General features: G+C 40.4%; 4 non-coding genes across 4 annotated transcripts; all 4 read left to right on the top strand.

The window, feature by feature from the left end:
• Positions 1 to 13751: 13751 nt before the first annotated feature.
• Positions 13752 to 13833, top strand: TRNAS-CGA (transfer RNA serine (anticodon CGA)). The gene has a single exon. It is a non-coding gene; the product is annotated as a tRNA-Ser (tRNA).
• Positions 13834 to 14674: 841 nt separating this feature from the next.
• TRNAS-CGA (transfer RNA serine (anticodon CGA)) lies at positions 14675 to 14756 on the top strand. Its single transcript has one exon. It is a non-coding gene; the product is annotated as a tRNA-Ser (tRNA).
• Positions 14757 to 15597: 841 nt separating this feature from the next.
• TRNAS-CGA (transfer RNA serine (anticodon CGA)) lies at positions 15598 to 15679 on the top strand. Its single transcript has one exon. It is a non-coding gene; the product is annotated as a tRNA-Ser (tRNA).
• Positions 15680 to 16519: 840 nt separating this feature from the next.
• On the top strand, positions 16520 to 16601 carry TRNAL-CAA (transfer RNA leucine (anticodon CAA)). Its single transcript has one exon. It is a non-coding gene; the product is annotated as a tRNA-Leu (tRNA).
• The last annotated feature ends 731 nt before the right edge of the window (positions 16602 to 17332 follow it).

Here is a 17332-nt window from a genome sequence, read left to right as displayed (position 1 = left end):
AGGGACTTTAACTCATGACCCCAGTGCTGTGAGAGCAAAGTGATGACCACTAGGCCACTGAGAAATTCCACATCTGTATGAAAAAAATTAACATTTGTGACAGGTCATGTGAACTGCTTTGTGTTCATCATGTTTAACTCCTTGCTTTGATAGTAGTTAATATTTGTGTCTGCTGGCAATGCAACGTTTATTAAACATGTATGATCACCTGATTGTCATAATACTATCGGTTTATTAAGCTTGTCAATGTGTTAACATTACCCTTTTTTATTTGTTTTCCCAGATTTCCAACAGACCGGGCACGCTGGGAACGCCGGCAATGCCGCCGGGTGGTGGTGGAGGCGCAGGCAGAGGAGGAGGAGGAGCCGGTGGCGGTGGCGTTGACAGTGGCAGCGGAGGAGGAGGAGCCGGTGGCAGTGGTGGTGGAGGAGGAGGAGGAGCCGGTGCCAGTGGCAGTGGCAGCGGTGGAGGAGGTGCCCCTGCCGGTGGGAGTGCGGGAGGAGGAGCAGGCTGACCCGAAAGACAATAGATTGGAGGAGGCAGCATCAGGCAGCCAAGAGGCAGTGGCCTTTGATGATAGTAAGTATTTGCGAAAAGTGATAGACATAATTTGATAAGATTGAGATGTCCATTATACTTGTACATAATCCCTGCTGTGACACATGTTGATTAAATGGTGACATAAATGGCACAGGTTTAACACATAATATCTGCCTACAAATTTGATGTACATTAAACACTCAAACCACAGCCAGAGCCATCTTAACACATGGCCACGCAGGGCAGGGCCCTAAAAAATGTGCCCGCTAGCCTGGTCAACTTGTCAGTATATTATTCACTTGTTTTTAAATTAAAATATCAACCAAATTCTTTTTAATTCCTGTGAGTTATTGTGTAGGTAGTGGCCCATGGTAGTGCTTTGCCCTGGGGCCTATAATGCTGGATAAGACAACCCTGTCCATGGCCCTCTCCCCGTGGCTCACCAGAATGTAGTACATTGATCCAAATGCCTTATCAACGTCTAATGTGCGTCCAAATGGTTTTGTTGCCAGAAGCCTAACATTTTAAAGTAATGTAACACTACACATCACTAGTAAATCCTGTCTGTTTGAAAAAATCGGTATACATGTATGTAATGTTTATTTTCTGGGGTTTTTTCAGCACACATAGAGGAAGCTGAGAATTGGCCTCCCCCCCACCAACCTTGACAGAGATGAGGGCCGACATTTTGGCCTCGTGGAGAAAAATTAAGGATCTCCAAAAAGAACAGGAGAAACATATGGAGGATATTGAGGCCAAACTGGCCTATTGTTGTACTTTGTATGAATAGTTTTTTTATTTTATTTGTTTTTTATTTTTATGTAAATAGTTTTAAATTAAAAATGTACAAAGATGTTTCTGTTTGTAAATATGTAAACAATATATAAGTTTAACTAAAAAAACCTTGGTGTGTGTGTGTTTATTCATCTATTTATCCTACACGTGGTTGTAAGGATAAAAGAGAATATATATAATAACCCGAAAAGAGTAACATTTCAGCAAGATGCTTTTTGGCTAACATATTTTCTCTAGCAGAAAAGATTTTGATTTTCTGTATGCATTTCATCCAAAATTAACATGTGCCCTCCACCAACAAGCCACCCCTGTAAGAGGTATGGCATCAGTAGGCCCTGTGTGCAAGATAAATTCCCCAAGGTCAAATGCCCTAGCTAGTTTACAAATTCCCCAAATCATGTGTCATTGTAGTGATAGTCCAAAGTTACGTTCAAGTGTCAGAGCAAAGCCAGTCACACATTGAAGAGAACAAGGAAGCATGGAAACTGTACCCAGAAGTGGCGTCAGTGGTGTAAGGCAGAAGTGCAGGCGTTGCAAAGCTCCATGGTACTGGAGTGTGGTGAGCGTTATGTTTGGAAAAAGCTAAGTACATGACCTAACCTGTACGCCGTGGATCCAGATGATAATCTTTTTGCAGCCAATGTTGCATGTAACTCCAAGGAGGCTGACCCCCCCCCTCCCATCTTAGTCCATTTGTAGTAATAAATGTAAGCATGGACATAATAATGTGCATGTGAAGTGTGAGCCCTACGGCTTGTATAAAGTACACCCCTAAAAAAGTACATCTTACCATACAGGATAAATATGAGGCCTTATTTTACAATGTGGTTGAGCGTTTAAAACAAAACCCATTTCAAAAATGAAACCATTGTGTGAAGTTCGTGTGTTTCTTGTTAGCATAATTAATCCAGTCCACACAATACTTGTGGGTATGTTTGGTATTTGACCTCTTGGCTGCTGTGTTTTGAGTCCAAAGTGCTAACCAGAGAGCTACCTGTGAGACTGGTATTTTGTGAGTATTTTGTGAGTAATGTGTGAGTAATGTGTGTGATTAATGAAGAGTAGTATTAAGTGCCAGTTGCCTGTGTAGCACGCATGCTGTATGGTTGGTGTTGTCTGGGTGTTTTGAAATCTCAGGTTGGGATAGTGGGTAGCTGTCCCACTTTGCATACAGTCATTCATGAGTTCTAATCCAGACAAAAACCCTTACTCTGTGTGGAGGTTGTATACACTCTTGTGTGTATCCTTTATGGAAGAGAATGCTATGCATTTTGCTGAAAAGGCAAGATGTATTTACACCACATACATTTTGATATATTCGTTAGTCATGTGTTTTTAATGTAGGCATGTCCATGCATTTTGCGCACTATATGGCGACTTGAAATCCTAAACACAGAAAGATCGTGAGCAATGTGTTTGTTAAAAGTGTGTATTACGCTAATTAGTAGCAAAGGAAAAACAAAGTTCAGAGTGTTGCACATCATTGTTATTTGGCAATGAATAATGAGTAAAGAGCTATCTCGTAAAAATAAGCCCCAGGTATTTGTGTTGTGTTGTGTATAAACAAACTGTTGGCCCCTCCAACAGTGGGCGTGAAGTATACATTGCTTAGCTTCCCGTCAATCAGTTGAGAGTCGTCGCTTGTGCTTGTACCATGTTTAAAGATCCGCAAGTGGGTGTGTTTTTTAACGTTTGCACTTTTTATTTCCGTCCCTTAAGTGTAGTGGACCACAGGAGGGTGTGTTTTTGCTGTTTGAGGTGTTTATTTCACTCATGTAACGGTTTGCGTCACTCAAAGTATGCAACGCAGATGCTTATACGTTTGCGTACCTTGATGAATCAGGCCCCTAGTTACATTAATACTGAGTAGGTAGAGGTGAACAAAATTGTAAAATCAGTTCTGCTGAATATTTATCTCATTCCATATTTGGCTGCATAATTTCAGACTTATCCAGTGTCTTTTGTTTAACTTTTTTTGACGCATGCCCAATTCAACACCCCTCCACAGAGTAGAATGATTTGTCCATTGTTTAGCCCTATTATTTGACTATTTACTCCACAAAATGTAAAGTTACAAATAGAGAGTGGGATGGCCAAGAAACAGGTGTCCTTGAAGATTGTATAGCTTTAAATTGTGTGTTTTGCCATGAATGTGTGTGAAATGTCACCTCCACTTTATTCATCTGTACATATTGGTATCATTTCCACCATCCTTGTTTGGTACAATCTTCTATCCAGGACCATTCCTTCAAGAAGCACATAGCAGACTTAGAGAGGAGGCAAAAAGTGAACTTAACAGAGCACACTATTGCTTTCTTTTGCAGATAGTGTCCTCAGTCTGTGCTGTCTGCTCCCCACACGTGATTCAGAGACTGAAGTTAACAGTTCAACTACAACAAAATTCTGGTAGGTAGGCTGTCTAGCAAGTGGTAGGCCAAATGTTTGACCAGTACATCTGCCTCAAGCTCAAAATCCACCACTCAAACAGAAAATTACAATTACAAAAAAGATCTCACCAACCCATATATTTTCTCAACTATCCACTCCTGAAAATTTGAAAATTCTTTATTTTTATGATTCAAACTCATACAAAATGTTGAACTGAAATATATTTTTGAATAAAATTTTTCAGAAAATATTGAGGATGAATATCTCACAGAAAACACAAAATTGTAAACTACAGATTGTCCCAAGAGCATTGATATCATTGGTTTAGTTATGCACCTAGATAAAGGGGCAACCTCTGAAAAGTTTATGAAGGTGTTCATATATAAAATGGATCACCTGGGAGCTGCAGTCACTGTTGCATGTTGGTATGACTTTCTTTTGAGTGCTTTTTAAGTGGTAGGCAAAAATTTGAATGATGGGGGCAGGGGCGGTTCTAGAATATTTTTAGGGGATGGGGCGAACGAGTGCCCGACCCTTTTTTGGTAATGGCCGTAGTGGGCTGCTCATTATAGTCATGTTCCCGTCAGCTGACAGGCAGGCAGATAATGATGCTCTGCCACAATCAGTGTGGCCAGACAGGATTTTCTGTCTGTCACCCGACGGGAGCATGAATATAGTGAGCTGCCGATCATCCCCACCCCTGAACCCGCCACTGAATGCGAGAGCGTTCAGAGGGTGACATTGATTGCTTGACCCAAACAATTCCAATAGTGCTTGCTATAGAATAGTATACCTATATCTGATAATTGTACAATTTAAAATGACACATTAAAAATAGCATTGCAAAGGAATTGTTTTATAAGGTGAACCTACCAGCGCTATGTAAAAATCATTGTTTAATGAAGAACGTTCCTCCTTTGTTAATGTCAAGCCCTGCCAGATTTTATCTTGACCAAAAAATATCCTTCATACAAACAAAGGTATGTGAACATTCTACTGGTAGCTACACCATTAAACATCAATTTATTGCTATGGCTAATTGTTAAAACTTAAAATACATTATGGACATGGCCACAAATACAATACCAAAATTTTACAGCGCTCAATTCCAGAATTGATTGGAATTATAACATACAATGCTAAATATAATACATATTTGAATAATCGATCAGTCCATAGATGATAATTCTTGGATGGTGAAAAATGTTCTCACAATAGTTCATCAATGGATACACATAAAAGAAATGAGACCGGAATCAGTCACAGAATAAGAACATTGCTTATAAAGTGTAGATCACATGTTATCTCTCCACATGATACATGTGTTCTCTGTGCTGAACTCTCAGTGCACCTGACTGCTGCAGAAGGGAGTACAATGTCCAGATAGCCTAGGGTCCCTTGTGTGGATATTGCAGCCCTCCGTTAATGATATTGGCGTCCGTACTAAGCGTATCAGCATACCCAAATGTCGCTCCACATAGACAGGCTCGGGCTCTCAGTGAGAGAACGGAAGGGGATAATCAATTTTAAACAAACTTTACTGTACATATGCTAACATAGTACTTACACATAAGTGAAGTTAACTGCGCACATAGTAGGTTGCAGCCGGCGTCCCCTTCTGAATCGCCAACAATTAATACATGATAACAATAATGATAATTGAAATGCCTATTTCCTCAATGTGTTTCGTTCTTACTAGAGATGGTCACTGACCCCCGTGTTTTGGTTTTGGATTCGGTTTTGGATCTGGATTACCGTCGTGTTTTGGTTTTGGTTTTGGATTTGCAAAACCGCCATTGCGTGTTTTGGTTTTGGTTTTGTTTGGTTTTGTTTTGCTATTTTTTTGGAAAATCCATGTTTTTGGGCCTAAATTAACCCAATTTAGTGCTCCAACTGTTTTAGAGACAAGTAATCTAATTGTTGAGGTAATAAATCATCCAAAAAAACAGTTTAATTCTTCGTTGGTAGGCCTATTCTACACACAAAACAGATTGTCTTCCTCTCCATCTATGCATATTGGCAATGCAGCCATCATCTTTGAATGTATATTACACCCTACACTTATAGTTAAATATGTAAAGAAATGGAAAAAGCCAGTTTGGTTTCTGTCTCTCAAGGCCCCCCTCCACTTGTATAAAATACCAAAAAATTCAGCCATTATAGACTGTACAATATTAATTGACATGAAGAAAGCCAGTTTGGTTTCTGTCTCTCTAGGCCCCCCTCCACTTGTATAAAATACTAAAAAATTCAGCCATTATAGACTGTACAATATTAATTGACATGGAGAAAGACAGTTTGGGGTCACTGTGTCTCTCTAGGCCCCCCTCCACTTGTATAAAATACCAAAAAATTCAGCCATTATAGACTGTACAATATTAATTGACATGGAAAAAGCCAGTTTGGTTTCTGTCTCTCTAGGCCCCCCTCCACTTGTATAAAATACCCAAAAATTCAGCCATTATAGACTGTACAATATTATGAAAAATGGACAAAGCCAGTTTAGGGTCACTCTGTCTATGACACCCTACCCTTAAGGATAAATTGCCCTAACAGCAGCCTTTCAAGATGGTATGTGATATGGAAATGCCACAAGTCCCTTTCCTCTTTGGGGGTAGATTGCACCCTACACTTACATAGAAAGTTTTAAAAAGATGTTATCGGCATCATCTTCAGCTTAATCCTCACCCTCATCAGTGTGTACGTCATCATCACAGACTATCAATTCATCGCCGCTTGAATCCGCCATTAGAGAACAGTCAGTGCTTGGATGTCTTGGATGGTGAAGGCCTTCCTCGTGGAAGATGTAGTTCATTTTTATAAACATCATTTTCTCCACATTTTTGGGAAGTAACCTTCTACGGCGATCACTGACTAAGTTCCCTGCTGTGCTGAACACTCGTTCAGAGTACACACTGGAGGGTGGGCAGCTTAGGTATTGCAAAGCAAGTTTGTACATGGGTTTCCAAATGGCCTGCTTTTCTTCCCAGTAAGGAAAGGGACTGTCTGACATTTCCATATCAACTACCTCTTGAAAGTAATCTTCCACCATCCTTTGCATGTTTATACTCATATTGGATGGAGTTATGGGCAAAGTGACACATTTTTTTGAAAAATCCTTCAAACCAGCCCAGATGTTAAATTGTTCTGGTCTGCCCCCTGTGTCTTCCCTGCTTCTTTTTTGGAAATTTAATTTTTTACGAGCAACAGCTTGAGAAAGTGAAGGAGGACACGTCGTCAAGCCGAGGCCCAGTTCAGCGGCCAACTTGCTGAGCAATAGCTCCTTGCAAAAGTTCACATCTCGCTCATTTACAAGTAAAGACTCAATGTAGGTTTTAAACCTGGGATCAAGCACAGTGGCCAAAACGTACTGATCCGAGTTCAAGATCTTAATAACTCGAGGATCATTGTGAAGCGAATTAAGTACTTGATCGACAAGGCCAACATACTTTGCTGAATTGCTTGCTTTCAGCTCCTCCTTCATTTTCTCAAGCTGCTTTTCCAATAGTCTAATTAAAGGAATGACTTGGCTCAAACTAGCAGAGTCTGCACTGACCTCACATGTCACAACTTCAAATGGTTTCAGCACCTTGCACAGCACTGAAAGGATTCCCCACTGTGCAAGAGTGAAATACATCCCCCCTCCTTTCCCAATGTCATGACTTGTGCAATATGCTTGGATGACTTTGCGCTGTTCCTCCATCCTCTGAAGCATGTACAGGGTGGAATTCCACCGAGTTACCACCTCTTGCTTAAGTTGGTGGCAGGGCAAGATAAACTGCTCTTGGAGCTGCTGTAATCTCCTACATGCTGTGGCTGAATGCCTGAAATGGCCTGAAATTTTACGGGCCACCGAAAGCATCTCCTGCACCTCACGGTTATTTCGTAGGAAGCTCTGCACCACCAAGTTGATGTGTGAGCAAAACAGGGAATATGTTGGAAATCACCCAGCTGTAATGCTCGCACTATATTGTTGGCGTTATCTGAAATGACATACCCTGGGGAGAGTCCGAGTGGTATAAGCCATGCATCAATCACATCTCTCAGTTTGCGTAACAAATTGTCAGCCGTATGCCTGTTAGTGAAGCCGGTGATACAAAGAGTGGCCTGCCTGTGACAAATGTTACGTAGTGGTGTACATGCTGCTGCTGTTCCTGCTGGTGAAGGTGAATGACCAACCCAGTGGGCTGTCACAGTCATATAGTCTTTGGTTTGGCCACTTCCACTTGTCCACATATCTGTGGTTAAGTGAACAGTGGGCAGAATGGCATTTTTCAGCGCAATCTCTACATTTTTACACACTTTTTGGTATAGTTGTGGAATAGCTTTACGGGAGAAATGATGTCGCGATGGAATTCTGTAACGCGGACACAAAACCTCAATTAACTGAAAAACCAGCTGCGTTTATTGTGGAGATTGGACGCAGATCTAACACTAACACTGCAGCCATGGCGTCTGTGATTCGCTTGGCGACTGGGTGACTGCTGTCATATTTGCTTCCCCTCGCAAATGATTGTTTCACAGTTAATTGCTGAAATGTAGGACTGCTCATTTTATTAACCTGCCTCTGGGATGACGATTCACCCCCAGCAGCAGAAACAGCAGCAGCAGGACTAACGCTTTCTTCAGAGGAACCAATAATAGTGCCGGAGTCATCCAGCCTTAAGTGGGATGCCGGGCTAACTCCGAGCGCTACTGAGGATATTGATGAGGATGGTGTGGTGGGTGTATTTTGTAGCCGTCGGTATGTCGGTGAGCGGAGGGTCTTAGCTGATGAGGGAGTGCTTGTATTCTTTTGGGAAGAACTTTCAGCTTTTCCCAACACTTTGCCATGAACTCTCGTTAAATGGCGTAACATAGACGAGGTTCCAAGATGGTTAAGGTCCCTCCCTCGACTGACTGTGGCTTCACATACACTACAAATGGCTATACAATTGTTGTCTGGATTTGGGTAGAAATAATTCCACACATAAGAAGTGGATTTTTTTGTTTTATGCCCAGGCATGACAATGGCCTTTTTCTTGTCACGTGCCAGAACTGCTGCCACTGGTGCAGGACTTACACAAACAACCTCATCCTCATCAACATCCTCATTAGCGCCCTCGTCGCCTACACAAATCTCCCCCTCATCCTGTTCTAATTCCAAAGTGGCATCCTCAATTTGGGTATCACCGGCTACACTCGGGCTATTAAGGCACACATCAGCAGAATGCTCACGATTAGACATCCCACTGTTGGATGGACTCTCCACAGGGATTGCTGTCATTTGTGAATCAGAGCAAATATTCTCCTGTAATGCCTCACTGTTATCTTGCAGCTCGGCTTTGACGCGTAACAGTAGTTGTGCACCAATTGTAGGCTGGGTAACTTTTTGGGATCTGCCACTAATAGCCAAAGGTGAAGGCCTCATTCTCTCTTTGCCACTGCGTGTGTAGAATGGCATGCTTGCAATTTTTTTTTTATCGTCACTTAACTTTTGCTCAGTTACACTTCTTTTTCGCTTCAATACAGTAAATTTTTTTTTGGTTTTTGTTTTTTGCACTAATTTGAAAACACTCTGTTGTTTGACATCGCCTTGGCCAGATGACGTACTGGGAACACTAACATCAGGACTGGTGACAGAACCTGGTTGCTCATTCAGATCATATGTGGACTGCTTTGAATCCATTCTGAGCGCAAACCACTGGGGAGTGCTAAAAATTATTTAGTAGATACTGCTGACAGTTATGACTTTTGACAGCCAGAAATATTAATGCACAATTAGGGAGGACACCCCAAAAGCACTGAGGAGTGCTAAAAATTATTTAGTAGATACTGCTGACAGATATGACTTTTGACAGCCAGAAATATTAATGCACAATTAGGGAGGACACCCCAAAAGCACTGAGGAGTGCTAAAAATTATTTAGTAGATACTGCTGACAGATATGACTTTTGACAGCCAGAAATATTAATGCACAATCAGGGAGGACACCCCAAAAGCACTGAGGAGTGCTAAAAATTATTTAGTAGATACTGCTGACAGATATGACTTTTGACAGCCAGAAATATTAATGCACAATTAGGGAGGACACCCCAAAAGCACTGAGGAGTGCTAAAAATTATTTAGTAGATACTGCTGACAGATATGACTTTTGACAGCCAGAAATATTAATGCACAATTAGGGAGGACACCCCAAAAGCACTGAGGAGTGCTAAAAATTATTTAGTAGATACTGCTGACAGATATGACTTTTGACAGCCAGAAATATTAATGCACAATTAGGGAGGACACCCCAAAAGCACTGAGGAGTGCTAAAAATTATTTAGTAGATACTGCTGACAGATATGACTTTTGACAGCCAGAAATATTAATGCACAATTAGGGAGGACACCCCAAAAGCACTGAGGAGTGCTAAAAATTATTTGGTAGATACTGCTGACAGATATGACTTTTGACAGCCAGAAATATTAATGCACAATTAGGGAGGACACCCCAAAAGCATTGAGGAGTGCTAAAAATTATTTAGTAGATACTGCTGACAGATATGACTTTTGACAGCCAGAAATATTAATGCACAATTAGGGAGGACACCCCAAAAGCACTGAGGAGTGCTAAAAATTATTTAGTAGATACTGCTGACAGATATGACTTTTGACAGCCAGAAATATTAATGCACAATTAGGGAGGACACCCCAAAAGCACTGAGGAGTGCTAAAAATGATTTAGTAGATACTGCTGACAGATATGACTTTTGACAGCCAGAAATATTAATGCACAATTAGGGAGGACACCCCAAAAGCACTGAGGAGTGCTAAAAATGATTTAGTAGATACTGCTGACAGATATGACTTTTGACAGCCAGAAATATTAATGCACAATTAGGGAGGACACCCCAAAAGCACTGAGGAGTGCTAAAAATTATTTAGTAGATACTGCTGACAGATATGACTTTTGACAGCCAGAAATATTAATGCACAATTAGGGAGGACACCCCAAAAGCACTGAGGAGTGCTAAAAATTATTTAGTAGATACTGCTGACAGATATGACTTTTGACAGCCAGAAATATTAATGCACAATTAGGGAGGACACCCCAAAAGCACTGAGGAGTGCTAAAAATTATTTAGTAGATACTGCTGACAGATATGACTTTTGACAGCCAGAAATATTTATGCACAATTATGGGGGACACCCCAAAAGCGCTGGGGAGTGCCAAATATGAAGAAAAAATAATAAACCTCTATCCTCCTCTCTGCACTAGCGATTTTGGTTAGAGCAATTGCAAGAACAATATTGTATTCTCTGTCCCTGCTCTAATTAGCCTATGACTACACCCTGCTCTCTCCCTCTGTCAAATGGCGATGGATTGCTGTGGAGGCGTGTATTTATAAAGTTGAAGTATCGCGAGAACCGAGTCCCGAGATCCGACGACGTCACAATGACGTTTGGCCTCGATTTGGATTCGGAATGGGCGGGAGCGTACCGAGCTGCTCAGCTCGGTACTCGGATACCCAAAGTTCGGGTGGGTTCGGTTCTCGGAGAACCGGACCCGCCCATCTCTAGTTCTTACAGAACTTTTTCAAGAGTACATGTTCCAAAAAATGTCTATCTTTTTATACACAGGTATAGTCTTTTATTGGTTCATTATATTGGGCCTCATTGTCCCTTTCTGTAGTATAGAAACTAGCACCATTCCCACTGGAAGTATGGTGACTAATTTAGTTTACAATAATAGATGAACAATGCAAGCAGTAAAATATATATTCAGCAATAGAACAATTTAAATGCATTCTGAGATTCCTGTACTGTATGCTTTTGCATGTTTTGTTATCACTGATTTCTGATCATTAATGTCCGGATGTTGTTTGAAGTCTGATGTAGTAATGCTTTATGGAAAAGAAAGACATTGGAGAATTGGAGATGGCTCAGAGACACTTAACATAATTAATCAGCCTCTTGACAGAAAAACCTGGGCCAAGCCACACCCAGGGGTGCTCATCCAGACCGCTATTAGGGCCGGGGGGTAGGCCGGCCGGCCGCCCCCCCGGATGCAATATTCCACGTTTGTACCCGCGGGCGCATCTGATGACATCAGATGCGGCCGCGTCAGCGCACAGGCGGCCGCATCACATGACAGGGGATGCGGCCGCGTCATCGCGGCTGCATCCCCTGTCATGTGATGCGGACGTCTGTGTGCCCCCGGGCTTCCCTCTCCCAGCCCGCGCCTGGCCACACCCTCTCTCATATCTGTAAAATTAGTCCCACTGCAGAGTACACCACATGCAAAAGGAGAAGTGTGCTCATCCTTAATGTGAAAACCAATGGAAGCCTGATTGTTGAATAATACCAAAGTTAACTGCTCATAGTTGTGGAATCATGAAAATCTGGGTGTCTCCTCATTATAATAACCAGAGTGGACACCTCCATATATTGCAGCCAGCGGGTAAGGTAAATGCTTTCGGCTAAGAAAATGTGAGTACCTGTTCGAGTGAGGGGACCGGAGCACTCCTTGCAAGTTAAGGGAAAGCTTTGTCTGACACCAGGGCCAAGGAGGCAGCTTTGAAAGCCTGGGACAAAATGTGCCTCTAGAGTGACGACCCGGGGGTATGACCTGTGATAAATCACGGGTCACGCGCCGTAATCACGTGATTTTAATGGCACTCAGCACTTTTTAACCACTTTCTTTTAAGCACCGCCCTTATTCTTTGCCCTGGCCTTTCGGCTGGCCGAGAGAAGTTTTAAAACCAGCCCAGCCATTAGGCTGTTGCCTTATCCACTCTGCACTATTTATTTTTCTACACGTTTTGTTACATTCACTTTTATATTTTACTTTCACAGACTTTAGGGATATGCCCTTAGGGGCTCCACGTCCTCGAAGATCTAGAGGAGGCTGTGTGGTCCTGAGGTTACAGCCCGCTTAATCCATTATCTGCCCTTCCTTTCGGGGGGTTGGACCAATTGCCAACCCCTGGGTGAAGCTTCGGCGGAACTCAGGGGCTAAAGGGACACTCATAGCTTTGCGAAAAAAAGGGACCTTTTTGGTTTCGGGGGTCGGGGACTAGGGCCCTTCCTCTTTAGAGAAGGGCCATATACTGCACCCTTGTGCACTGTTTTAAGTTTTTTTCACTTTCTTGTCGAGCACTTGGGCACGAAATCATATCTTTCAGGCATGCAATAATAAAAGTAAAAACGGCTCTTCTTAACCAGACTGGGGAGCAAATAAAAAGTTGTAGCAACCTCAAACACTGGGCTAGTTGTGATATTCATTGAATTGCACCAACAATTAGAGTGAATTGCACCAACAATTGTGTAAGGCAGTTAACAAACTTTACACAGGAAAACACCTACCAGTCACAATTGAGGCTTTTTCCTGCATTTTAAGAGCAGTGCTTAAGAAAATGTATGTAGTTTTCCTGGTGAAAAGTGCATGTTGATCCTTAGTACAGTGGTCATTTAATCATTTTCTGCAATCTAAGTTGAAATCCTCGCTGGGCCTTATGTGATAATTGCAAGAAACATAAACAATAATTGAATCAAAAATCAACATCAGCAAAAAGAAATGTACATCACTGAGACTATTCTAGTAACACAAACACGTTGTGAAATTCATTGAATTATAACATCCTTAATACAGTGAATTGCACCAACAATTTTGTAAGGCGGATAACAAACTTTACACAAGAAAACACCTACCAGTCACAATTGAATGAACAGTTTCAATGGTGATTCTGCATTGAGAGACCAAGGAAGATTGCAATTCATCTGTAATGACAGTCATTTGCTTACATGTCCATGAAAAGTGACATAGAGAACATGGACACTTGTGGTGTCAAGGTGTAATGATTAAAACTATTGATTCTAAATCAAGTGATCAAAGACCAAATGCCTTAGAAGTCTATATTTTCCTTAAAGCTAAGCTAGCTACCAAATTGCACTCTATTAATACAGCAGCTGACAAAATTAAATTACATCAGAAGCAGTCTGTCAATCGTGAACCAGAAAAAAAATATTTTTGAACTCCAGCTTATAACAACCAACAAAAAGGTTGTAGTTGTGGCTGAGTGGTTAAGGCGATGGACTCGAAATCCATTGGGGTGTCCCCGCGCAGGTTCAAATCCTGCCAGCTACGTGTTGCTTTTCAAGCTTACCCAAAACATGCAAAGTATCTAAAAAAAGGTGTTAAAGAAAGTATGTTATGTTTATGAATACAAATCACCAAGGCCACCTAGCCCAAATTGACCTGCAGAAAATTTAGTAATAAACTACTTATCAAAGAACAGAGGCTTTTTCCTGCGTTTTAAGAACAGTGCTTAAGAAAGATTATGTAGATTTCCTGGTGAAAAGTGCATGTTGATCCTTAGTATAATAATCATTTAATCATTTTCTGCGATCTAAGTTCAAATCCTCGCTGGGCCTTATGTGATAATTGCAAGAAACATAAAAAATAATTGAATCAATAATCAACATCAGCAAAAAGAAATGTACATCACTGAGACTATTCTAGTAACACAAACACGTTGTGAAATTCATTGAATTATAACATCCTTAATACAGTGAATTGCACCAACAATTGTGGAAGGCGGATAACAAACTTTACACCAGAAAACACCTACCAGTCACAATTGAATGAACAGTTTCAATGGTGATGATTCTGCATTGAGAGACCAAGGAAGATTGTAATTCATCTGTAATGACAGTCATTTGCTTACATGTCCATGAAAAGTGATATAGAGAACATGGACACTTGTGGTGTCAAGGTGTAATGATTAAAACTATTGATTCTAAATCAAGTGATCAAAGACCAAATGCCTTAGAAGTCTATATTTTCCTTAAAGCTAAGCTAGCTACTAAATTGCCCTCCATTAATTCAGCAGCTGACAAAATTAAATTACATCAGAAGCAGTCTGCCAATCGTGAACCAGAAAAAAAATATTTTTGAACTTCAGCTTGTAACAACCAACAAAAAGGTTGTAGTTGTGGCCGAGTGGTTACGGTGATGGACTCGAAATCCATTGGGGTGTCCCCGCGCAGGTTCAAATCCTGCCAGCTACGTGTTGCTTTTCAAGCTTACCCAAAACAGGCAAATTATCTAAAAAAAGGTGTTAAAGAAAGTATGTTATGTTTATGAATACAAATCACCAAAGCTACCTAGCCCAAATTGACCTGCAGACCATTTAGTAATAAGCTACTTATCAAAGAACATAGGCTTTTTCCTGCGTTTTAAGAACAGTGTTTAAGAAAGATTATGTAGTTTTTCTGGTGAAAAGTGCATGTTGATCCTTAGTATAATAATCATTTAATCATTTTCTGCGATCTAAGTTCAAATCCTCGCTGGGCCTTATGTGATAATTGCAAGAAACATAAAAAATAATTGAATCAAAAATCAACATCAGCAAAAAGAAATGTACATCACTGAGACTATTCTAGTAACACAAACCCATTATGAAATTCATTGAATTATAACATCCTTAATACAGTGAATTGCACCAACAATTGTGGAAGGCGGATAACAAACTTTACACCAGAAAACACCTACCAGTCACAATTGAATGAACAGTTTCAATGGTGATGATTCTGCATTGAGAGACCAAAGAAGATTGTAATTCATCTGTAATGACAGTCATTTGCTTACATGTCCATGAAAAGTGATATAGAGAACATGGACACTTGTGGTGTCAAGGTGTAATGATTAAAACTATTGATTCTAAATCAAGTGATCAAAGACCAAATGCCTTAGAAGTCTATATTTTCCTTAAAGCTAAGCTAGCTACTAAATTGGCCTCCATTAATTCAGCAGCTGACAAAATTAAATTACATCAGAAGCAGTCTGCCAATCGTGAACCAGAAAAAAAATATTTTTGAACTCCAGCTTGTAACAACCAACAAAAAGGTTGTAGTTGTGGCCGAGTGGTTAAGGCGATGGACTCGAAATCCATTGGGGTGTCCCCACGCAGGTTCAAATCCTGCCAGCTACATGTTGCTTTTCAAGCTTACCCAAAACATGCACTGTATCTAAAAAAGGTGTTAAAGAAAGTATGTTATGTTTATGAATACAAATCACCAAGGCCACCTAGCCCAAATTGACCTGCAGAAAATTTAGTAATAAACTACTTATCAAAGAACAGAGGCTTTTTCCTGCGTTTTAAGAACAGTGCTTAAGAAAGATTATGTAGATTTCCTGGTGAAAAGTGCATGTTGATCCTTAGTATAATAATCATTTAATCATTTTCTGCGATCTAAGTTCAAATCCTCGCTGGGCCTTATGTGATAATTGCAAGAAACATAAAAAATAATTGAATCAATAATCAACATCAGCAAAAAGAAATGTACATCACTGAGACTATTCTAGTAACACAAACACGTTGTGAAATTCATTGAATTATAACATCCTTAATACAGTGAATTGCACCAACAATTGTGGAAGGCGGATAACAAACTTTACACCAGAAAACACCTACCAGTCACAATTGAATGAACAGTTTCAATGGTGATGATTCTGCATTGAGAGACCAAGGAAGATTGTAATTCATCTGTAATGACAGTCATTTGCTTACATGTCCATGAAAAGTGATATAGAGAACATGGACACTTGTGGTGTCAAGGTGTAATGATTAAAACTATTGATTCTAAATCAAGTGATCAAAGACCAAATGCCTTAGAAGTCTATATTTTCCTTAAAGCTAAGCTAGCTACTAAATTGCCCTCCATTAATTCAGCAGCTGACAAAATTAAATTACATCAGAAGCAGTCTGCCAATCGTGAACCAGAAAAAAAATATTTTTGAACTCCAGCTTGTAACAACCAACAAAAAGGTTGTAGTTGTGGCCGAGTGGTTAAGGCGATGGACTCAAAATCCATTGGGGTGTCCCCGCGCAGGTTCAAATCCTGCCAGCTACGTGTTGCTTTTCAAGCTTACCCAAAACATGCACTGTATCTAAAAAAGGTGTTAAAGAAAGTATGTTATGTTTATGAATACAAATCACCAAGGCAACCTACCCCAAATTGACCTGCAGAAAATTTAGTAATAAACTACTTATCAAAGAACAGAGGCTTTTTCCTGCATTTTAAGAACAGTGCTTAAGAAAGATTATGTAGATTTCCTGGTGAAAAGTGCATGTTGATCCTTAGTATAATAATCATTTAATCATTTTCTGCGATCTAAGTTCAAATCCTCGCTGGGCTTTATGTGATAATTGCAAGAAACATAAAAAATAATTGAATCAATAATCAACATCAGCAAAAAGAAATGTACATCACTGAGACTATTCTAGTAACACAAACACGTTGTGAAATTCATTGAATTATAACATCCTTAATACAGTGAATTGCACCAACAATTGTGGAAGGCGGATAACAAACTTTACACCAGAAAATACCTACCAGTGACAATTGAATGAACAGTTTCAATGGTGATGATTCTGCATTGAGAGACCAAGGAAGATTGTAATTCATCTGTAATGACAGTCATTTGCTTACATGTCCATGAAAAGTGATATAGAGAACATGGACACTTGTGGTGTCAAGGTGTAATGATTAAAACTATTGATTCTAAATCAAGTGATCAAAGACCAAATGCCTTAGAAGTCTATATTTTCCTTAAAGCTAAGCTAGCTACTAAATTGCCCTCC

The sequence above is a fragment of the Mixophyes fleayi genome, chromosome 10 (assembly GCF_038048845.1).
Source record: "Mixophyes fleayi isolate aMixFle1 chromosome 10, aMixFle1.hap1, whole genome shotgun sequence".
NCBI classification, from domain to species: domain Eukaryota; kingdom Metazoa; phylum Chordata; class Amphibia; order Anura; family Limnodynastidae; genus Mixophyes; species Mixophyes fleayi.
Note: the sequence above shows the minus strand (reverse complement) of the source record. Positions and strands in the feature narration are given on the sequence as shown.